This window comes from Syngnathus scovelli, chromosome 19 (genome assembly GCF_024217435.2).
Source record: "Syngnathus scovelli strain Florida chromosome 19, RoL_Ssco_1.2, whole genome shotgun sequence".
In the NCBI taxonomy this organism is placed as follows: Eukaryota; Metazoa; Chordata; class Actinopteri; order Syngnathiformes; family Syngnathidae; genus Syngnathus; species Syngnathus scovelli.
The window spans coordinates 4,475,703-4,494,602 of NC_090865.1; the positions used below are offsets into that span (position 1 = coordinate 4,475,703).

General features: G+C 42.6%; 2 protein-coding genes and 1 long non-coding RNA gene across 8 annotated transcripts in view; 1 reads left to right on the forward strand and 2 right to left on the reverse strand.

The window, feature by feature from the left end:
* Positions 1–14,160, reverse strand: part of dlgap3 (discs, large (Drosophila) homolog-associated protein 3) — a 53,152-nt gene extending 38,992 nt beyond the window's left edge. For all 3 annotated transcript variants that reach the window (XM_049751401.2, XM_049751399.2, XM_068648899.1), the window contains exon 1: positions 14,029–14,160. The gene's annotated coding sequence lies outside the window, so the exon portion shown is untranslated. The remainder of the gene's footprint in view (positions 1–14,028) is intronic.
* The window catches only part of LOC125987233 (tissue alpha-L-fucosidase), a 57,411-nt gene extending 41,582 nt beyond the window's left edge, over positions 1–15,829 (forward strand). The window contains exons 9-10 of one of the 3 annotated variants that reach the window (XR_011085781.1): positions 14,039–15,034; positions 15,137–15,447. The gene's annotated coding sequence lies outside the window, so the exon portion shown is untranslated. Of the gene's footprint in view, positions 1–14,038; positions 15,448–15,636 lie in introns of those variants that run through there. The other 2 variants (XM_049751480.2, XM_068648900.1) reach the window with 2 other exon arrangements.
* A 448-nt stretch (positions 15,830–16,277) lies between these two features.
* LOC137839699 (uncharacterized) lies at positions 16,278–18,461 on the reverse strand. 2 transcript variants are annotated; one of them, XR_011085783.1, is made up of 3 exons: positions 18,324–18,461; positions 17,634–18,050; positions 16,278–17,564 (listed from the first exon to the last, which is right to left on the reverse strand). It is a non-coding gene; the product is annotated as an uncharacterized lncRNA (long non-coding RNA). The 2 variants fall into 2 exon arrangements; XR_011085782.1 differs by lacking the exon at positions 18,324–18,461 and having other exon boundaries at positions 17,634–17,720; positions 17,854–18,307.
* Between the last annotated feature and the right edge of the window lie 439 nt (positions 18,462–18,900).

The window sequence follows — 18,900 nt, forward strand, 5'->3', positions numbered from 1 at the left end:
TGGAGTCGGCATGTGTGTGTGTTTGTGTGTGAGTATTTGCTCCTCTCAGCAGTGGCGAGCCCTGATTTGTAGCAGTAATATCGACAGGCAAGGCCTCGGAATGAGGTCTTTCCTTCAGGGAGCCTTCCTGCCCTTTTTGTGCCTGCGCATAAATGCTCCTACACAGAAAAACATGCAAACTAGGTTGGGAGACCGAACACTTTTTGTGGTTCAGATGTACCGTATTTTCCGCACTATAAGGCGCACCGGATTATAAGGCGCACCTTCAATGAATGGCCCGTTTTAAAACTTTGTACATATATAAGGCGCACCGGATTATAAGGCGCATAGAATAAATAACAACGTTGCTCAAACGTTAATGCAATCACAATATAGTAACTCTCCAAATAGTGAAAACAATAACAATATATCAATAACTCAACGTCAATATCACACAAAATAAACACGTACTTTAATAAATTAGTCCTCATCCACGAATCCATATTGGTCCATATATAAGGCGCACCGGATTATAAGGCGCGCTGTCGGCTTTTGAGAAAATTAGAGGTTTTTAGGTGCGCCTTATAGTGCGGAAAATACGGTATTTGTTTGTGTAATGCGGCAGTGACTTATTGTTTATCTTCAAACCTTCAAAATAGTTGTCCTCAGAATACCATTTGTTTGACTAATATTTGATTCAAGACGCTAGATAGCTAGCTGTGGTTCAACAAATCATTCCGAAGCTTCATTTAACTTTATTTCTTTTGGTGCTTTTCTCTTTCGTTGAACTCAGTTTGCTGCTACCTCAACTCCAATCTGATCACAACTTCAAGTGTGATATCACAACCCCAAAACGTACACCATGAGTACCTTTCCTACATGAATTTACACTTCAAGTGCAATTCTTGACACTTGAAGATCACAGGGAGACGTGAACAACGGAAAATAATCGCGTGCTAATTGACTAACACTGCACTCACACTACCTGCTTGGAGTTTTATTAGCCATGTAACTTTATCATAAGTAAAGTGTCCACTCCATCACGTCATTTTGTCACTATCCAGGAAAGCCTGCAGCATGTTTAAAGTGTGTGTGAGTACTCGTGCCTGTGTCCTGATTTGAATATGCATATGTGTGCAAATGATGGCTTGAGTGCATCCATCCACGCAGGATTATGGAAACAGTGGATTATTTTCTCTACGCCTTGAAGAAGCTCTTTTTAAATCCTTAAATGGGCAGTCAGGAAAGGGACAGCATCTCGAAAAAAAGGAAAAGACTCGGAGTAGGGGATTAACTGGTTACTTGTGAGTCATTATGTTTTGTATTTAAAGAAACAGCTAGACATTTTTAGAGTTATCAATATCTATTTTGCATCGCTAAGGGAGATAGATGGTGAAAACTGAAATGAGAAATATTTGGAGAAATGAGCTGTGCCCGTGTGTTGGCTTTCATTAGGGAACTGCAAAAATAAATCCACACCCTTCGGATTCGCACGCGAGCTACATCTCCATCTGTTAGATTTGCGCCTCATGTCAAAATGAACTTTTCTTCCTCAGAGGCATGTTGGTTTAAGCAGAGATTGGGCAAGACATGCAAGCAAATCCTCTTGTCATTTGACTCACGTTCTGAAATGCTGGAACTTGATTGGTTGAAAGTTTCAGTGGAATATTCCTTGTGCCTCCCCCCCCCCCCACCTACAGAAGAAAAGTCACCTTAATTATCATTATTTCACCAACATCATCCCAAAACTTCTTCTGCTCTTTTGCAACAATGAAAACTTTTAAAGGTCACCCTCTTGTACTTATAGTTAACACCATCTGTCAGCTGGTTTTTCTTAAGTCTTATTGTCTTTGTTGCTAATGCCGGGCCACGGTGACAATTAGGTCTTAAAACATGAAGGTGTTTTTCCACACGGGCCACGGATAAATATAAAATAATTAGCGTCAAGGTTGAGTCAGTATATGTTATTAAATACTCCAGCAAAATAAAGTATGCAGGCAAATGGCTTGGAGCAAAAGACTTCCAGCTTCATGTTTCAAATTCAAAAAAATGGTGGTATTACATCCAGAATATCTGAAACATGTTTTTTTCCAAGCCCTAAATAAAATATTCAGGTCTGTTAATATACATCACGGATCAACATAAAGTTGGCGTATTTAATCGTATGATTAAGGAGATATTCATTTATTTAAAAAAAAAACACATCAATTAAAAATCCCTTTGCCAAGATCATAAGTATCTGGTTGATGAGTAATAAAATAGCCATAAAGCCTTTTACTCTAATGTGCGACCTATAAAAACTGACCCTGGAACGGATTTTGCATCCCGGCGCAAAGTTTTTAATTAGTGAGAATCGCTGCTTTCAACTTAATGGGAAGTTTTTGCGAAGGTGAATGTTACAGGAAGCCAACTGCTGACGACAGCATGAATCCCGCAACCGATATGCTCGGCAACATACAATAACCGCTAATAAATAAATCCTCGTTTGGTCGTTAGCATATCCCCCGGAGAAAACGGGATAAGGAGGCTTCCTCTGTTTGTCGTCGACTCGGCGAGCGTTGATTAACATGCAGCGTTTTCCGTTGTGCTGACTCCTCCTCGCCCATCGCCTTTCAATAGTTGGTGGGGGGGGGCAGCTAAAGGGTCCGCACTTGGTTAAATAGTGTTGAAAAAGTGTGAGATGGGCTAATGAGAGCTATGTGGCGGGACTGCGGGCAAAAAGTACTTTTTTGCGTGCACACAATGTGATGCGATGCACAAAGGAGGAAAAGATACGCTTTGCTTGACTCTAAAATCTAATATCATTCCGCCGTAGCGCCCTCTCTCTCTCTCTCTCTTTCTCGCCACGGTCTCTGCTCAGATGCTCTAAGTAGGCCACATCAATTTTTCATACTCTCTTTCACTCTATGGCCGAAGCACCTGCTCGCCGGGGCCACATGTGTCACACTCGGAGCGGTGTGTGTCTATGTGCCAAAGCGGCAACGAAGCCCTCCCACATTTTCCATTGAGTGTCCTCACCACACGTTGACATCCATCTTCTTCACTTTTTTTTTCTTCTGATTTTCTAAATCCAACTACACCCTCAGGGGCATTTGTCACAGTGAAATGATATCCATTACCTTAATGTCTGAGATACGGAATACCGAGAGGCAAAGATACACTCGTGCCGTGAAATGTGGCTCGATAATGACAAATTAAATGAGATGGCGTGAACCAGCTGATGTTAGACACACACAAAAAAACATAAATAAATAAATAGAATATGAAAAAAAAGAGGACAGGTTAAATGAATACCTGCCCACCTTAGAGAATTGATGCACAACGATGTTATTACGTTGCGCGTCAGTATCAAATAGTCGAAATTAAAGTGGATGGGACACATTTGGTTCCCTCTCATTTAAAATTATGCACATGGCTGACTTTTTAGTATGCAGTGCGCGCTGCATAATCAAGCGTAGCAATCAAACATAAATAGTAAAAAAACAACAACAACAGAATAGTGACGCTTAGTAATTTTTCATTTTGCTCACTGGAGAACTGAAATCTCAAACAGTTATGAGGTCATGTCTCGGGAAAGCATCTGTGACCAATATTGACTTGTTTACAGCGCTAATGCTATCTCAGTTTGCGCTAACTATTTAGCGCGACTTTCCACTTGCATAATCATAGGCCACTTGCGCATTGCAAACCTTGACTGAGGCAATCAACATCATATGTTGCATTGGCTCATAAATAATAAATCAAGCGAGTACGTACTTTACTGTATGCACGAGGAGGGAGCGCCAACATCAACCGAGAAAAAGCCTCGGATTTCAAGGTCTGTTTAAAATATAGGTGTACCATTTAATCTTGATTCAATATTTTTTTTCAACATACAAAAGACCTACGGTATTTTCCGGACTGTAAGGCGCACCTGACTATAAGGCCTTCAATGAATGGCCCATTTGAAAACTTTGTCCTTATATAAGGCGCACCGGACTATAAGGCGCACCATTAATGCATCATGTCAGATTTTTAATCCAAATCAAATCATTCTCCATTTTTTTCTTTTTTTTTCAACTTCAGATGCAACAAATGACTTTATAATCACAAAATAATGATCCATAGTCTTTTTGATTCATGATTCATAGTCTTCAGCGGGCCACTTATGATTGATTTCATAACACAATGCTTCGGGCCAGTTTAAATTGAGGAATTTGGTCCATATATAAGGCGCACCGGACTATAAGGCGCACTGTCAGCATTTGAGAAAATTTTAGGTTTTTAGGTGCGCCTTATAGTCCGGAAAATACGGTATTTGGAATTCTAAGCGAACTCTTTTTTTTATTTTTATTTTTTAAAGGTGTTTGTACTTAAATAAAGATGTGCGATGTGGTGTCTTTGACGATGTAATCTATTTGCCAACCAGTCTGTGGGTTGAAGACAGGACCTGGTACACAGAGACAGACGGAGAAGAGGAGGAAGGGATAACACTTGGCAGCAGTGGCGCAAACAGAGAAGGATGAGGAGGGCGCGGCGGAGTACGGAAAAGAGACGCAAGAAAAAGCGATTGGTGATTAGACGGATGCTCGGGGTATACACAAGGGCAGCAAAAAGATAAAAGATGACGGCGAGGCCACGATGTAGCGACGGAAAATAGTGGCCGTGTTGAGATACTGTAGTGAAACAATCAAATAAAAACCGGCATGACAAGACAGCCAGAGGGAAGAGGCAACTAAACAAAGTGAGGGATGAGATGAACCAGAATTATAAAGACATTGGCGTGAGAGAGAGATGAAGTAAGAGTAGATGACATTAAGAGGACTAACGAGTATGGAAGGAAAAGATAGAAATGCGAAAAGGCAGCAGGAATCAATTTTCCCGTGGGGGCCGCAGGATCTGGGTAGTGGAGTGCAAATGCTACATGATAAACACTCGCTAGCGCTTCGAGTGCAACACAAGTCATCAACGTGCCCTCGATGTGCAATGAAAAATATCCTCGTTGCTTCGTGTCCTAACATTTTCCACATGGATGGAAGAGCGGTTGAGTCACCGCATGACATGTAGAAGAAGAGAATGGAGGTCTTATCGGGGTGGGCGATTTCACACCAACATTAATTCTTTCACCGCTTTAGCGTTGGGAAAGGGAGCGAGCTTTGTCTTGATGCTGTCGTTATGCTCGCTTTAGCGGAAAATCAAATAACGGTAAAAGAATTCGAGATTCTGGATGGGCCATAGATTTTTTTTTTTTGTACATACCACAATGAAAGCAAAAGTGTCATCGTTGGATGTTTTGGATGTTTGAAGTCACGCAAATTTCTGACCTTTCAGGGGTGTCAAACTCGTTCGGAGGGCCGTTATGAACAACAAACTGACGAATAACTAGTTTGGAAATCAGAGACTAGTAACAATATTATAAAAAGATGAATGCTAATCAAATTTTCTAGCAACAAGCAAACACAATTTGTAATTTTAGTATTGACACGTGAAATCGATGCACGATTTATCTTTGAGGGCCGCATAAAATGATTTGACGGGCCGTATCTGCCCCCCAATCCTTAAGTTTGAGTCTTATACCTTATATTTTGGCTATACGCTTTGTCAGCTCCAAAATAGAGTTCTCATATGGAGGCTTAAGAAAATGCTAGGCGAAGAACATAGCATCATCTTTTTAAATCCCACATCTTTAAATACACACTTTGGCCCCTTCACCTGCACTGTTTATGATGTATGTTCCTTCATGGTATTATTTATCACCATCCAAGCTCCTTGGAGTGCCTGCATCAAAGGCATCCTAATTGCATTGGTGATGGGTCCTATAAAGGGTTGCTATGGTGACTAGTGGAACCTTCCCCTGCTGGCTTTCCTTACTCAAGCTCCATTGCTTGCCATTTCCCTCTATTTCCCCTCTCTCATATGTCACAGCACTTCCTCCCTTATATTTTCTAATTACAAGGCATTGATGAAAACCGGCAAAGGCCGTACAACAAATGAGTGATCTGATGCTTGGGGAGAATATCTTGCCAATAAACACTTGACGTGCGATGGTGCATGCACATGCGTACGCCACTCCCATTAGCAGGAAAAAAAAAAAAAAAACTTGAAAGTGCTCCTGCTGGGTTGGCAAGAAGCGCAGCAAGCAGTGCCCGAACGGAAGACAAAGCACATCTGTCCGGCGTCAAAGACGGGGAAAGCGGCAGCTGTCCCAAAGATGGCGACGCTCGCAAAACGTTTGTCGTCTTTATCGGCCAAGCGACAGAGAAGGAGGTTTTGGAAGCTCTTCAAAGAGCAACTCGAGAGGCAGATTTTATTTTCATCGCTGCTCGTAGTACCGGGAAGGGAAGAAAGAAGGCTGGCGCTAAAGCTAGCTACTAGAAGAACACCTGCTTGGTCGCAGGAAAAGTTGGGTTGCCTTATTTCCCGAGAGAGATTTTTACTTGAGTATTGCTTTCTGATTCGGACAAGCAGAACCGTTCCGATCCGCCACCTTGAGAGACATTTTTGATGCATTGAAAAATAAATCTTCTTTTTAGCGCCGACATCTTTTAGCTGTAGTCCCTTGAGATCATTTTCAACCAGTCCTCCTCAAACTTTTCAAGTTCAAGGTATTACCTGATAGCTTTGCTTGTTTAATTGCAAGAACGGCTCTGTCTGTGTTTGATTATATTCGCGCCGTTTTGTTTTGATAGCTTTGTAGAATACCAAGGACGTTCTCATTAAATTTGAGGGTGGCGGTAACTTAGACTAATTTTTTCCTTTGCATCAAAAATACCCGTTAAAATCCTCTTGGGAAAACCCGCCTGCCTATTTATCGCAGCTGGTGTAAAACTACACCTTGGACTTGTCGTCGGTCAATCTCAGGAAATATTTAGCGACAGTTGACCTTGCCGCTCAAGCTGCTCAGCTGTAAACACAGCGGGGCAAAAACAAATCCAATCCAGTGCGGATCGGAGCGGCCGTCGGCTTGCAATGACTTCGGCGAACGTGATGACCGCACGAGTCGTGACTTGCGACGGAGTTTAAAGATGGCCCGAATGGATCACGATTAAAACACCATTGCTTCCTCGTTGGCAGCGGCAGTAAGAAGAGAAGAAAAGCCCCCCGTTTTGGGTGTTACATTCAATCATCCAAATGGCTGCGGATTAAGTGGTTGTTATCTGTGCCACCTGCTGTTTAAACTGTAAACAAGCCCAACTGTGTGCCAGTGTGTGTGTGGCGTGCCGTACGTGTGTGTGTGTGTGTGTGTCGATGTCATTGATCTGTAACAATGTTCAGCTAGGGGGCTGATACAAAGCCAACGCCACACAAAGTCAGTTTTACGACACGCGGCACTCTACAGACACTTCATTAGGGACGCTTGCACATGCTGAGAGTGTGCGCAGGATGAGGTACGACAACGATGAATGCAAAATGCGGCTTTTGCTCAAAGCGCCTTGAGAGAAGTTCAGTGGTGAAAGCTTTTCTCTTAACTGCAGGAAGGTTAGTAATGTTTTTGCTGCAGCAGAAGGGAATTTTAGGTCAAGCAAGGGAAAAGCTGCATGTGTGACTCCAGAGAATTTTAATTGGGAAATATTACAACTGCAATATCGTTTTGGGTTTGGGCCTTCTATAGAAGTGTCATCATCCAGAATCTATTTTGTTTGTCACCTGACAACGACCCCCGTGACTCTCTGACTCTTTGAATCCAAACTATGATTTTCCAAATGAAGGCGATGAGGCATAGCTTGTTAAGTGACACTGACATTTAACAAGACTAAAATATTACCCCGAAATGACCTCTTGGTATTTCTGCATCAGGCTCTTATTAAGGCCACTTTCATTAATTAGAGCTGAGTCTATTGTGAGTGGAAAATTAGTCATCTTATTTACCACATTTCACATATACCGACAGCTACTGACATCTCAACAAATCCCCGCAACCTCAGGACTTTCTTTTTTACATCACCTCGACCTCATTTAAATAAAGAACACTATTGGATTTTTCAAAGGGGTGCGAGCCCCATGAATGCTAAACTGCAGTTTGAGCGCATTGATATTCCATCATTTTACAAGACACGGCTGCTCTCTGCGTGTTGCATTTTCTATAATACAAAACTTCAAAAGAAGCGTTCCGGTTCTAATCTTTCCCCCTGCACTGCGGACCCGAGCAAAGACAGAGAAGCGAGGCCACGCCCACCTTTTTAACACCGCACACGCATTCTCTTGGCCCAAAGACTCACACAGCTGTTTACCATATAAACACACCTCTCCGATCACCCGGCTGACCTTAGAGTGACTTACAATAATTGTCCCCGTCTTTTTTTTTTTTTTTTTCACCTAACATCACACATGCGCTTGGCGCAGTGGGGTGAATGTATCAAGCATATTAAGTCACGCCGCCCGAGAGCCGGGGAGCCTAGGCACATTGTGATTTTCACCACTACGGCATCAAAAATTGAAAAGTCAATTCCAATTGGACCCCGATAATTAGAACTGACCTGGATTGCTGCTCTGAATATGGAATGAGTGCCAAAAAAAGAAGGTCAAGGTGGCGACAAAGGCAACATGGCCCACCGATAATGTGTTGGGTGGGCGAGCGTACATGCTGCACACATACGGCGACGTATGGAATACTAAAGATATTTCGTCTCGGAGGCCTAGACGGAATTGAATAGAATGAAAGAAATGACAATTTAATGGACATTTTCTTTTTTTTTGCTCCACTTCAATCATCTTCCCCCTCACCCCCACCTTTCTTCCTATATACTCACTTTGTGTCTTCACTTCCATCCCGAATACTCTGTGGTGACCTCATCCCTCATCTCTCCAGCTCTCCGTCAGAGCTGACCTTTGACCCCCAAGATCCTCGACTCACTCAGCCATTTCCCCCACTCGACCCTCACCTTGGTCATAAAGCGGCTGCAGAGAGTCTGGGGTTGTACGTCAAAAAAAAAAAAAAAAAAAAGCGAGCAACAGCAGAAATCATTTTTGTTTTGTCCGTGCGACCTCGTGAAAATCCAACGCACGAATCGTGACGACGCCTTTCTTTTTACCCGGCGCTCTCAACCCCCTCGTCACTACTTGAGTAATCACAGCCCAGCAAACACACAACATGGTAATCATTTCCCATTGTGTATGTCGCTTCACACACTTGACGAGAGATTTCTTAATACGCATCAACGGAACAACAACGTCGCCTGCGGGCAATTGCTCCATCAAAGGGAATTCATGCTATTTCATTGCTTAGAAACATTCGCACATTAAATAGATATCACGCCATACAATATTCATAAATACCATAAATATTAGGCCGAGAAAATATTACTTGTAAGGTCGTGATCAATTCTTGTTCCCTCATTGGCGGTCACATTCAACACAAAGGTCACGGTCCCCGCAGTATCATGTCGGGCCAGAGTTCGTCTAGCCCTCCCGAACATCTGCCCGGCGGGTCAGAACAGTGTGACAGCTGTGGAACCCGACCTCCTCCCCCCTCTTCCTTCACTTCTAAACACATCAGATGCCGCCTCTGGCCATCTTCCAGATGCACCACATTAAAACTAAACTGACCAACTGTAAATTAGCGTATACAAATATCAGACCTGATAGCAAGTAAGAAGGCATAAATGAGCTCATCGGCATTCGGAGTTGTCAGAAGATACAGTAGCGGTCTACTCCCTTAAAATATGAGTCGACACTTTTGAGACAAAGCCAAGATGGCAATTGTAAATTCTACTGCAGCCTGACAAGAGAAACACTCTAGTCCAAAACTCCGGACCGGTTCCTTGACAATCACGAGGCACTTAAAGACCAACTTCTCAATTTAGAGCCGAGAATCAAACCCTGATTCTGAGAATTTTTTTTAAAAAAAGGCTCGCCATTAGACTGCAGGGTCAGTATCTTCAAATTTATCCCCGTGATTGAGTTTAAGATCCATTTAACCAGCTATTTTTTTACTTTTGCCATCCCTCCATCTCTTTTGGGTATCAATATTGCAAAGTCTCCGAGCTGCTACATCAGTGACGCCTAGCAACAATGGCTTCAGGACTCTCCTGCATTATTCACAGGGCCCAACAAGCGCCCGGGCGCTGCCATTATCTATTTAAATCTAAACGCCAGCATGTCCCACTGAAGTGTGTCCTCACTCTACCACCTGCTCCGTTGCCATCACTCTAAAGAGTTTTTGGAAAAACCTTGTGCCATTCAATGTGGATGAAGGCCTTAACGGTGACAGTGACGGGAGCTGGAAGACGGAGGACGGCTGACAAGAGAATGAATTGGGGAGGTGGGAGGATAAAACAAAGGAAGAAACTAGCACGTCACGCCGGGAGACAATGACGGGCTGCCATGCTTGTGATGAAGCCTAGCATTTAAAATCATCCCCACCCGCCCCCCTTCCCTCCCTCCATCCATCAAATGACAGCTTTTCATCGTGACTCATCGACAGAGCTGCTCATCCCCTCCATTAGGTCGTCACCCCCCCCCACCCCTCATCTTCCAGCTCGCCCCTGCCCACCAGCACCTTGATATATATATCGCGTGGCGCGGGCATGAAGGGGAAAATATTCCGTAAAAATATCCGACTAATTCAATGGAAGTCTTTTATTTAACCACTAATGACCTGAGAGTGTTTTAAATCAAATCATCGTTTTTAAATGAATGACATTGTTGAGTGTGCGAGCTAATATTACCAACCTTCTCGTATGACATTGTATCTTTGTGTGAGCTCGTTTGGAGAATTAAGAGTGCAAGTAGAGTGCCTTAGGGTCCTGAATACATTTGAGGAATTGTAATTGAACATAAACCGAGCCGAACTATGACGTTTGCAGACTTGGGTCGATGATTGGAGAGTTCGAAGCAAACAGGGTGAAGCAGCAGTTAGCTGTTCTGCTGCAGGCAGATTTTCAAATCACTTTTGAAAATCCAGTTCTGGATTTTCTCAAGTCGGGTCGCAATCATTCTAATGCATTTCCACGTAATGTGAATCTTATTGGCGTATAAACGCAATCATTGCAGTCGGATCAGAAGAGAGGTGCTTTGCATATTTGGATGGAGACTGCTTAATTTCATGGAAATAACAGTCATGGGAAGGAAATGTGGACAATGATTTAGCCATGAAAATGCAAAGCAGTTATCCATATGCATCTCCTGGGGTGCTCCAGTACGTAGCATGACTTTAGCAAACACGCAGCATATTTTTCATACCGTATGGATTTTTGGGAACCGCCGCATTGCTCCCTAGTGTAACCAATGCAATGTTTTCCTCCAGCTATATCTTACCCGGCCGGCACACCATGCATTTGCAGTTTCGCTTGATTCCGGCGCATAATGGTCGCTTGCGCGTTTCGCTCGTCAGAGTCAGCTGATAACACAAATAAACGGGCGTGATAGGAACCCGAGCCAACAAACGGCGCATGCAGAAAGGCCGCCTGCTCTGATGGCCAATTGACTTGGAGGCTCGGCGCTTGCTAGGATGGAAAGGGGGACAATTTCATGCACAAGTGCATCAGAGAGGAGGACACTGGGAACACAAGCAAACTTTTTTTTTTTTGCCCCGGCCCAGATAGGTTACAGAAATTACCCTCGCCTCTTTAACCTTACTGCTCGCCTGGAAGCTCCATTTACATGCACTTCTTTCCCGTATCTTTTGTACACGCTTTTTATTTTATCTTAAGACGGGATTTGGTGGAGTGATGCAACATCTCGAGCGCTCTCATGAAAGGATGTGAAAAAAAACGTCTTCCGGAAAACATAAAAAGTGGCGTATGTTCAAGCTCTCGCATTTCCAGGTATTGGCGTGAAATGGAATCTTTTAAAGATGATGTTTATTTTTGAATCAAGTTGCTAAAAGCATTGGCTATTGAAGTGAGTTGTGGATGTGGTTTCGTTAAGCTCATTACGATCAATTAACAAAGTCTTCAAAAAATACTTCTCAATATGGAGTAATCCCCCGTTTATCGCGGATAATTGGTTCCAAAAACCACCCGCGATAAGTGAAATCCGCAAAGTACCAACAAGAAGTACTGGGCAGGCTAACGAGTTAGCGGAAAGATGCTAATTTGCGATCGTGCTAACACGCGAAAATGGACTTCTAAAGGAATTTTAAACGGACATTTGGAGCAATACTACATTGTCCTAAAGGTTAGACAAGTTTCCTCAATTTAAAAGTTTTATTTTGACTTTTAAATGTGCTTTTAATTTGGAAAAAAAAATCTGCGACGTAGTGAAGCCGCGATAAACGAAACGCGAAGTAGCGAGGGATCACTGTACAAGTTAGAATGTCAAAAATTGATGTTTGACAAGGCAAACACGGGAAGGCGGAATGTGAATGCATGTAACGTCAGAGTACTCAAAGCACCAGCTCAAAAAATAGCGAAAAAAAAAATCCCAAATGTAATCATGAACACCTCAAATCACATCTGTCAACTCACCATCTTCCAAAGTGCCCCCGATTACTGTCGCCAAGATGACACTTTATCCGGCAAGCCCGCGAGAGACAAAAACATCATCACCCGGCTTTTTGTGTTTGACAAAAGAACTAACAGGATTTATATGGCGCGTCTTTTAATTCAATTTAGTAATCATTTTTAATCCCTTAAGGGGGAATTCAATTTGCACTCTGCTGTATATATTTCCCTTTCCACGCCATAGAGAGAAACAAACCACACTCAATGCAGGCATGTAGAGAGAGATGTCAGATTGATCGTTTCTGGACCCCGAGATGACTTTCGGGGGCTCGGTTCCTTGCCGAAGGGTCACATATTCAAACAACATGACGTCATACGCCAGCAATCCATCCACCATGAGAAAATTTGCGTGACGTACACTCAACGAGCTCGCTGTTTCGTCACACTGCCCTCTCACATCTGACAGCGAGAAAATTACATATGATTGAGGTGCTCTCCCATGGGGGGGGAGGGGGGGGTGTTTTAGATGATTTGTCACCCATTACTATTGCAAGTAATATTCAGGCTTGAAGGCACCATTTTCTGCACTCTGCATAAAACATCAAAGTTCTTAATGGCTCCACCCACGCATGCACATGACTAACTGGGCCTTTCTAATTGCATGTGCGACAAATCGAGTCAAGCGTGAGCTTTTATTTTTTATTTTTTATGAAACAGCAATGGATGCAAATATCAAAAATCTAAATGCTCATTTTAAATAATTAGTTGGAATCGTGGAAACAGTTAAAATCACATCAATTAAAAAGATTGGAGCGCTTCCAAAGCATCCAGATTGCTCTGTTTTCCGCTCACTGCCACTAGGGGGCAGATTTACATGTTGTTTTTGAGGGCCCTAATTGATAAGTTTAACAAAATTCTCAATTCTTCACTTCATATCTTTCTGACATTAACTCTTACAATTTCTAATTGTGGCCTGACTCACATTTTTTTTTTCTAATCGTCAGATTTGAAATATATTTTTTGCTGACACCTGCCTTGGAACACCTCCGACAAACCTCCTATGACAAAAGCAGCCCACATTGAGGTCTGGAACACATCTGATGTTCCCTTCCAATTAAAAAGTGAGCAAATGAGCTCATTGAGAAAAATCAGCTGCAGGCAAAGTGTTCACCATTACCCAAACGTGCGCTAAAGGTTGCGCTGGGACGCTTTTTAATAAGTGGACACATTTAGCCGCACGCGAGCAGGGAGATGAATACATGCTGCATCTCACTCCCCGCTACCCCTGGAGGATAACCGAGGTGCCTCCATGTGATTGATTTTGAACCCTTTCCACAGTGCAATGCAGTGCAAATAATTGTCCTGGCTCCGCCTCCTGCCTCGGACTTTAAACACAGCCGCATAGAAGCGCCGAGCTTTCACGCTCTGCCAACATTTACGCACGGATGGAACGTGCGTGTTTAAGGTCATCTCCAACTTCAGCTTTTTTTTTTTTCTCCTCAGCTGTCAAGTTGACACAGCTGCAGGACACGCCACGGCAATAAACGCAGCGCCGCCACTCAGTTGGGATGCACCAAAACAGCCCATCCGCAACAAATTTCATTTTACCATCTCGAGAGATGTTTGGAAAAAAGGGATGCTCGAGGAGCATTCAAATGAGCAACTTTCACCTCGGATTCTTTCTTACCTTGCGGCAGATGCTTGAGATGCTCAGCGGGGTGTCACAAAACGTCCGGCTCTTGGCGCGGCTCCCCCCCCGACCACCGTGTGGGAAAGGATTGAGACGCAGCAGCGAAAGGCAGCGGTGCTACATCCTCCCTCACGCTCCCCCTCTCTCTCTCTCTCGCTCTCTCGCCATCAAACACACCCCTCCTCCCTCGCTCTTACCCTCCATATGTGGTTCATACGAAGTGCTCCCCAAAGACATGGTTGAGGCAACCCATTGGACGACTTGTTCATTCCATCTTTAACAAATATATCTCTATTAAAAAAAAAAAAAAATGGTACTGAGTGACCTACAGCATGCAGCTATAGACTGTAACTCACACTAAATAATTTTAATTTACAGGAAGTATTGTTTTTGTCTTCAGCACATTGAAATTTGGTTCGGCCCGGTGTCATGCCGGATATTTCTCCCAGCATTCAAAGTAGCCACGCCGAGCACTTAACTTAGACACCACTGTAAATGGGTCAGCGAGATGGAGTGAGTGAGAGAGTGAGCGCTCGTTCTAACAATAGGCCGACGTGGCCATTTGATGGCTGCATGGCATGAATGTTTGAGAGCATAAAAGTGTTAATGGTTTGCATAATTACCCAAGTCGTTTTTTTTTTCTGTCACTGCAAAAGTGCTTCTTGTATTCTAAAAAAAATCAAATATCTCTGCTAAGGTTAAGAATCACAAGGCATATTTTTCTTTCTTCCACTTGAGTTATTCAACAGGCTCATATTTTATTTTAGCCATCCTAACAATGTTGTGCTCATTGGATTGATGATGTAATGAGAAGTGAATGTGGAAAAAAAAAAGAAACATGAGCAGTGAGAGACTGGCTGGGCTGAACCAGGCAATTAGATTAATTGCAAACTGCGCACGCAGCGAGGCAAACATTGAGAAGTCATCCTCTGAATGCAAACACTTACACCAGTGCTTCACTATCTTTCCCGCTCGTCTACGGATGGAATGAGGCCAGAATATAGTAAGATGGTGATCTGTCAGGATGATTTACTTTCAATTAGATTTTGACAGCGCACCTTGCCTTTGCTGCCCTTCTAATCTCCATTTTGGGATGTGGCGGTAGGGCGTTGATTGGGTTGAACCTTGAGGAGATGACCTCTGATGAACCTGGGTGTTTAATGGTTTGTGTCTTTTGGTCAGTGTTATGTGTTATTTAAAAAAAAAAAAAAAAATTAACACTTTGCCACAGTTGTGTTGGTTGGAAATTGAACCCACATCATTTAAGTTGGGTGAGAAACATTATGCCACATTGCAATTGTCAAACAACAAAATTAAACTACTCATCTTTCGAATGAGAATTAGCCAAACAGTTTGATTTTCAATTTTTATTTCTCAAATAAAAGTTGAATATAGCATGAGACAAAAAAAAATAAAGGCTCGTTTCACTGGCTGCATTTCTCATAGTGACCAGAAGGTAGCGACAGAGCGCTAGAAAACTGTCGGTACCCGTGTTCATGAAAGAAATAACATAATAGAGAAAAAAAAAATACATTAAAAATATATACGATGCAATTTAATCGATAAAAATAGACATTGTTTTGAAATTGTGTTTTAAATTTGCAGGTTGCAAAGCCCGGAGCTGCTGGACCAGGAGAGACCCTCTTCCGCCCCTCCACTATTCATCAGCCTTCCAGCAGTGTTCTCCTGGTCATCATTGCATCGAGAAGTTTATGGATGTGTATGTTTTGTTTCTGACACGTGGGTGTTTTCTTCAAGGACATTATTCATGATCACCAATAAAGCAAAGTAAACGACACTTGACTCTTTGTCCCATGTGCGTCTTCAATTTCAACCCAAGTTGACAAATTTGATGTACGAAGTTTAGACACAAAGTCCAAGAGTTTTTTTTCTTCATACAACTGCTTAGGGGTAGTTCACATTTTCACAACTGTTTTGCCATATTTGGTAAGACACTCAAAAAAAAAATCGAAATTTTAACGGCATGGTGGGGAAATGGTATAACACTTGGTCTGGTAATCGGGAGACACGGGTTCGATCCCAATCTGTGCGTTTACTTATTACACCAAGTAATGTGTGAGACTCGAACTCGGTTCTCCTGAACACAAGGCAAAAGCTTTAACCGCAAGACCAACTGAGCTCTTACAATGACACCTTCAGTATCTGTATTTGTCCACTACTTTGGATGCATAGACGTGAAATACACAACAAAACTTGCGAGGTTCTCATACCAGAATTGGCGAATGGTAAAATATTTGCGCCGGTGAGCAGGAGACGCGGGTTCGAGACCTGCTCTGACCAACTTTCTCAAACAGAGCAATGTCCTAGCTCCTTTATTTGAACTTCCGTTTTAAAAACGTTTTTTTTTTCTTTTGCCAATTAATGACGTCATCACAAAAATCCTATAAAAGACGTCACAAACGCGACGATCATTCTCTTGCTCACTTCTGACAGGTCGAGATGGTCCACCTGCTGCTCCGCTCAACGGCGTTTAAAACTTTGGACAAGGTGAGTTTTCAATGGTCACTATTAAACTTTTAAAACTAACTGCTTTTGCTTTCTTTCAGCATGAAGTTGCACTTTGGACGTGCTTAATCCTTGCTAACATGCAAGCTGAGACGTTTGCACGACCGATCAAATTATTTGCTCCAACATTTTAGGAGCGTTTGAGCGACAGCGCCGTTTTCCTCAAGGTAAGTAGATAAAATAAATTCACAACAGAATGAATCAAATATTTTTATGCATGAGTGTTAATTCTCTCATTTCTGTTAACAGGTATGAATCTTCAAGCCTGAAGTGGCCGACTTTCTGCATAATTAAAGTAGATTCACAAGTAAACCCTTTTAATGGACTGCATCTAATTGTCTCGTTTCTGTCCACAGGCGTGCATCTGCAGCAGAAGAACCACGTTTACTGCAAAAAGGCAAAAATCCCGTTTATAATTGAAAGAAATCATGAAACTAAAATCAAATATTTACCTGTTCTTTTTTTCTTTGTCTGCAGGTTCCAAAATGGCCAACTTGCTGTCCTTCGTGAGACGTTTGCAGGTCTACTCTTGCTAAACATGTCGACCAAATGTCGCGTTGCTAAGTTAAACCTTGAAAATTTAAAATCTTGGCTACAATGTTGCAATGTCTTTCAGGCCAGCAAGCTGTGGTTGGAGAGGAATCCAGTACTGAACTGCGATCTTCACTGGTGAAGCACACTTTCATACATGTATAATTGTTTGAAAGATTTATTAAAACACGTGCGTTTTCATCCCGCTTTTGTCCACCAGGTGGTGCCAAAATACAAGCTTCCTGGAGCATTGGGTTGACTGGTGAATTAGCGTTCCAATGAGGTTTGAATCTGTTTAAAAGACTTACTAAACGACTGTTTGTTGCAGCTTGGCATCAACTTCCAGGCCAAAGGTGACACCTTGCTGAAAATCTACCATATTAAAAGCACTCACCTGTATTTTATTTTCCTCTTCATGCAGGGCAGCTTCCAGTTAGAATGCTGTCGGTCACTCTGCCACCAAGACCTTCCACCTGCTGGCCAAAGAAACCAATCCTCAAAGGTAACTTCATTTTCAGTTTCTTCATGCAAATAAACTTGATTACCGGTTAACGTTCCCTCTTGTTGTGTGCAGAAGTGTCCATCCGGCCTGCTGTTGTCCGAGACCTAAGTTTGCAGTGGAAGGTTCCAGTCTACAGTTAAAAATATAAACAGTCTACTTAAATTGAGTAGTCAATGTTCTTTTTCTTAACAGGCAGAGGTGACAAATCCTGGTCCAGAAAGTGAAAAGCCAGCCACAGGTGCTTCTACTTTGAGCTCATTCACCTGTGGTGGAGTAGAAGCACCTGTAGCTCAAGCCAAACTGTGGCAGGCTGAAAACGAGCCCTCTGCTGGTAAGAGAAGTACATTTAATTTCAGCAACAATTTTTAAAAATGTCAATGTTCGTTTTGTGTCCAGTGTGGTGCACCATCAAACACCTGCTCGCAGCGGAAGCCAGAGCAAACCTTATCTCCAAGGCAACCTGAGAAGTGAGGTACATTTGCACTTAGGTGGTATGTCCTTTAGCTGCTGCTCATTACACAATCATCATGACAACTTCGTTCCAATAATCTTTTTTTCCCCCCTTTATTTTCTGACAGGCAGCAAGGAACTGGTCATGCAGCTCGCAACACTTGGTGCCATGAACAACTCTTTTCCGCTGGTAAGGTTCATGGCTTTTACTGCACAAAATGTTGACTTGACTTTTGACTTACAGATCTCTTTTTGTCTTAGGTTCAGGCACGCACGCACTTACCGCTCGTCCGACTGGCCGACCCCTTCACTACTCATCCAACTGGCCGACCGCTTCGCTACTCGTCCAATTGGCCGACCACTTCACCACTCGTCAACGAGCAGACTGCCATCCAACTTGAAACTCTTGTCATTGATTATTACTCTGCAAAAATAAAGTTTGATTACAAAGAACTCTTAACTCAACTCTTCTTAAACATCACAAATCAAACTTTACAAATATCAATTTAAAAAAAAAAAAAAATTCAGATTTTTTTTGGGGATTTTTTTTTGCCTGGATTTTTTTTTTTTTTTTTTTACCCAGATTTTTTTTTTTTTTGCCTGGATTTTTTTCAGAATTTTTTTTAAAAATGAGGCTGGTCAAAGCTGGAATACTGCTTCATGATTCGCTGAGGGCTCATGAAGTGGGCGGTGTTATGCGAATAAGAGAATGTGATTGGTTGAAAAAGGGGTGTGTATATGCAAATGAAGCGCTCTGTGATTGGTTGGGTTTAAAGTGGGCGTGGCCAATAAATTTTGAAGCAATCTGATTGGTCAGATGCGCAAATGCAGCATTTTGATTGGCTGTTTAGAAGTGGGCG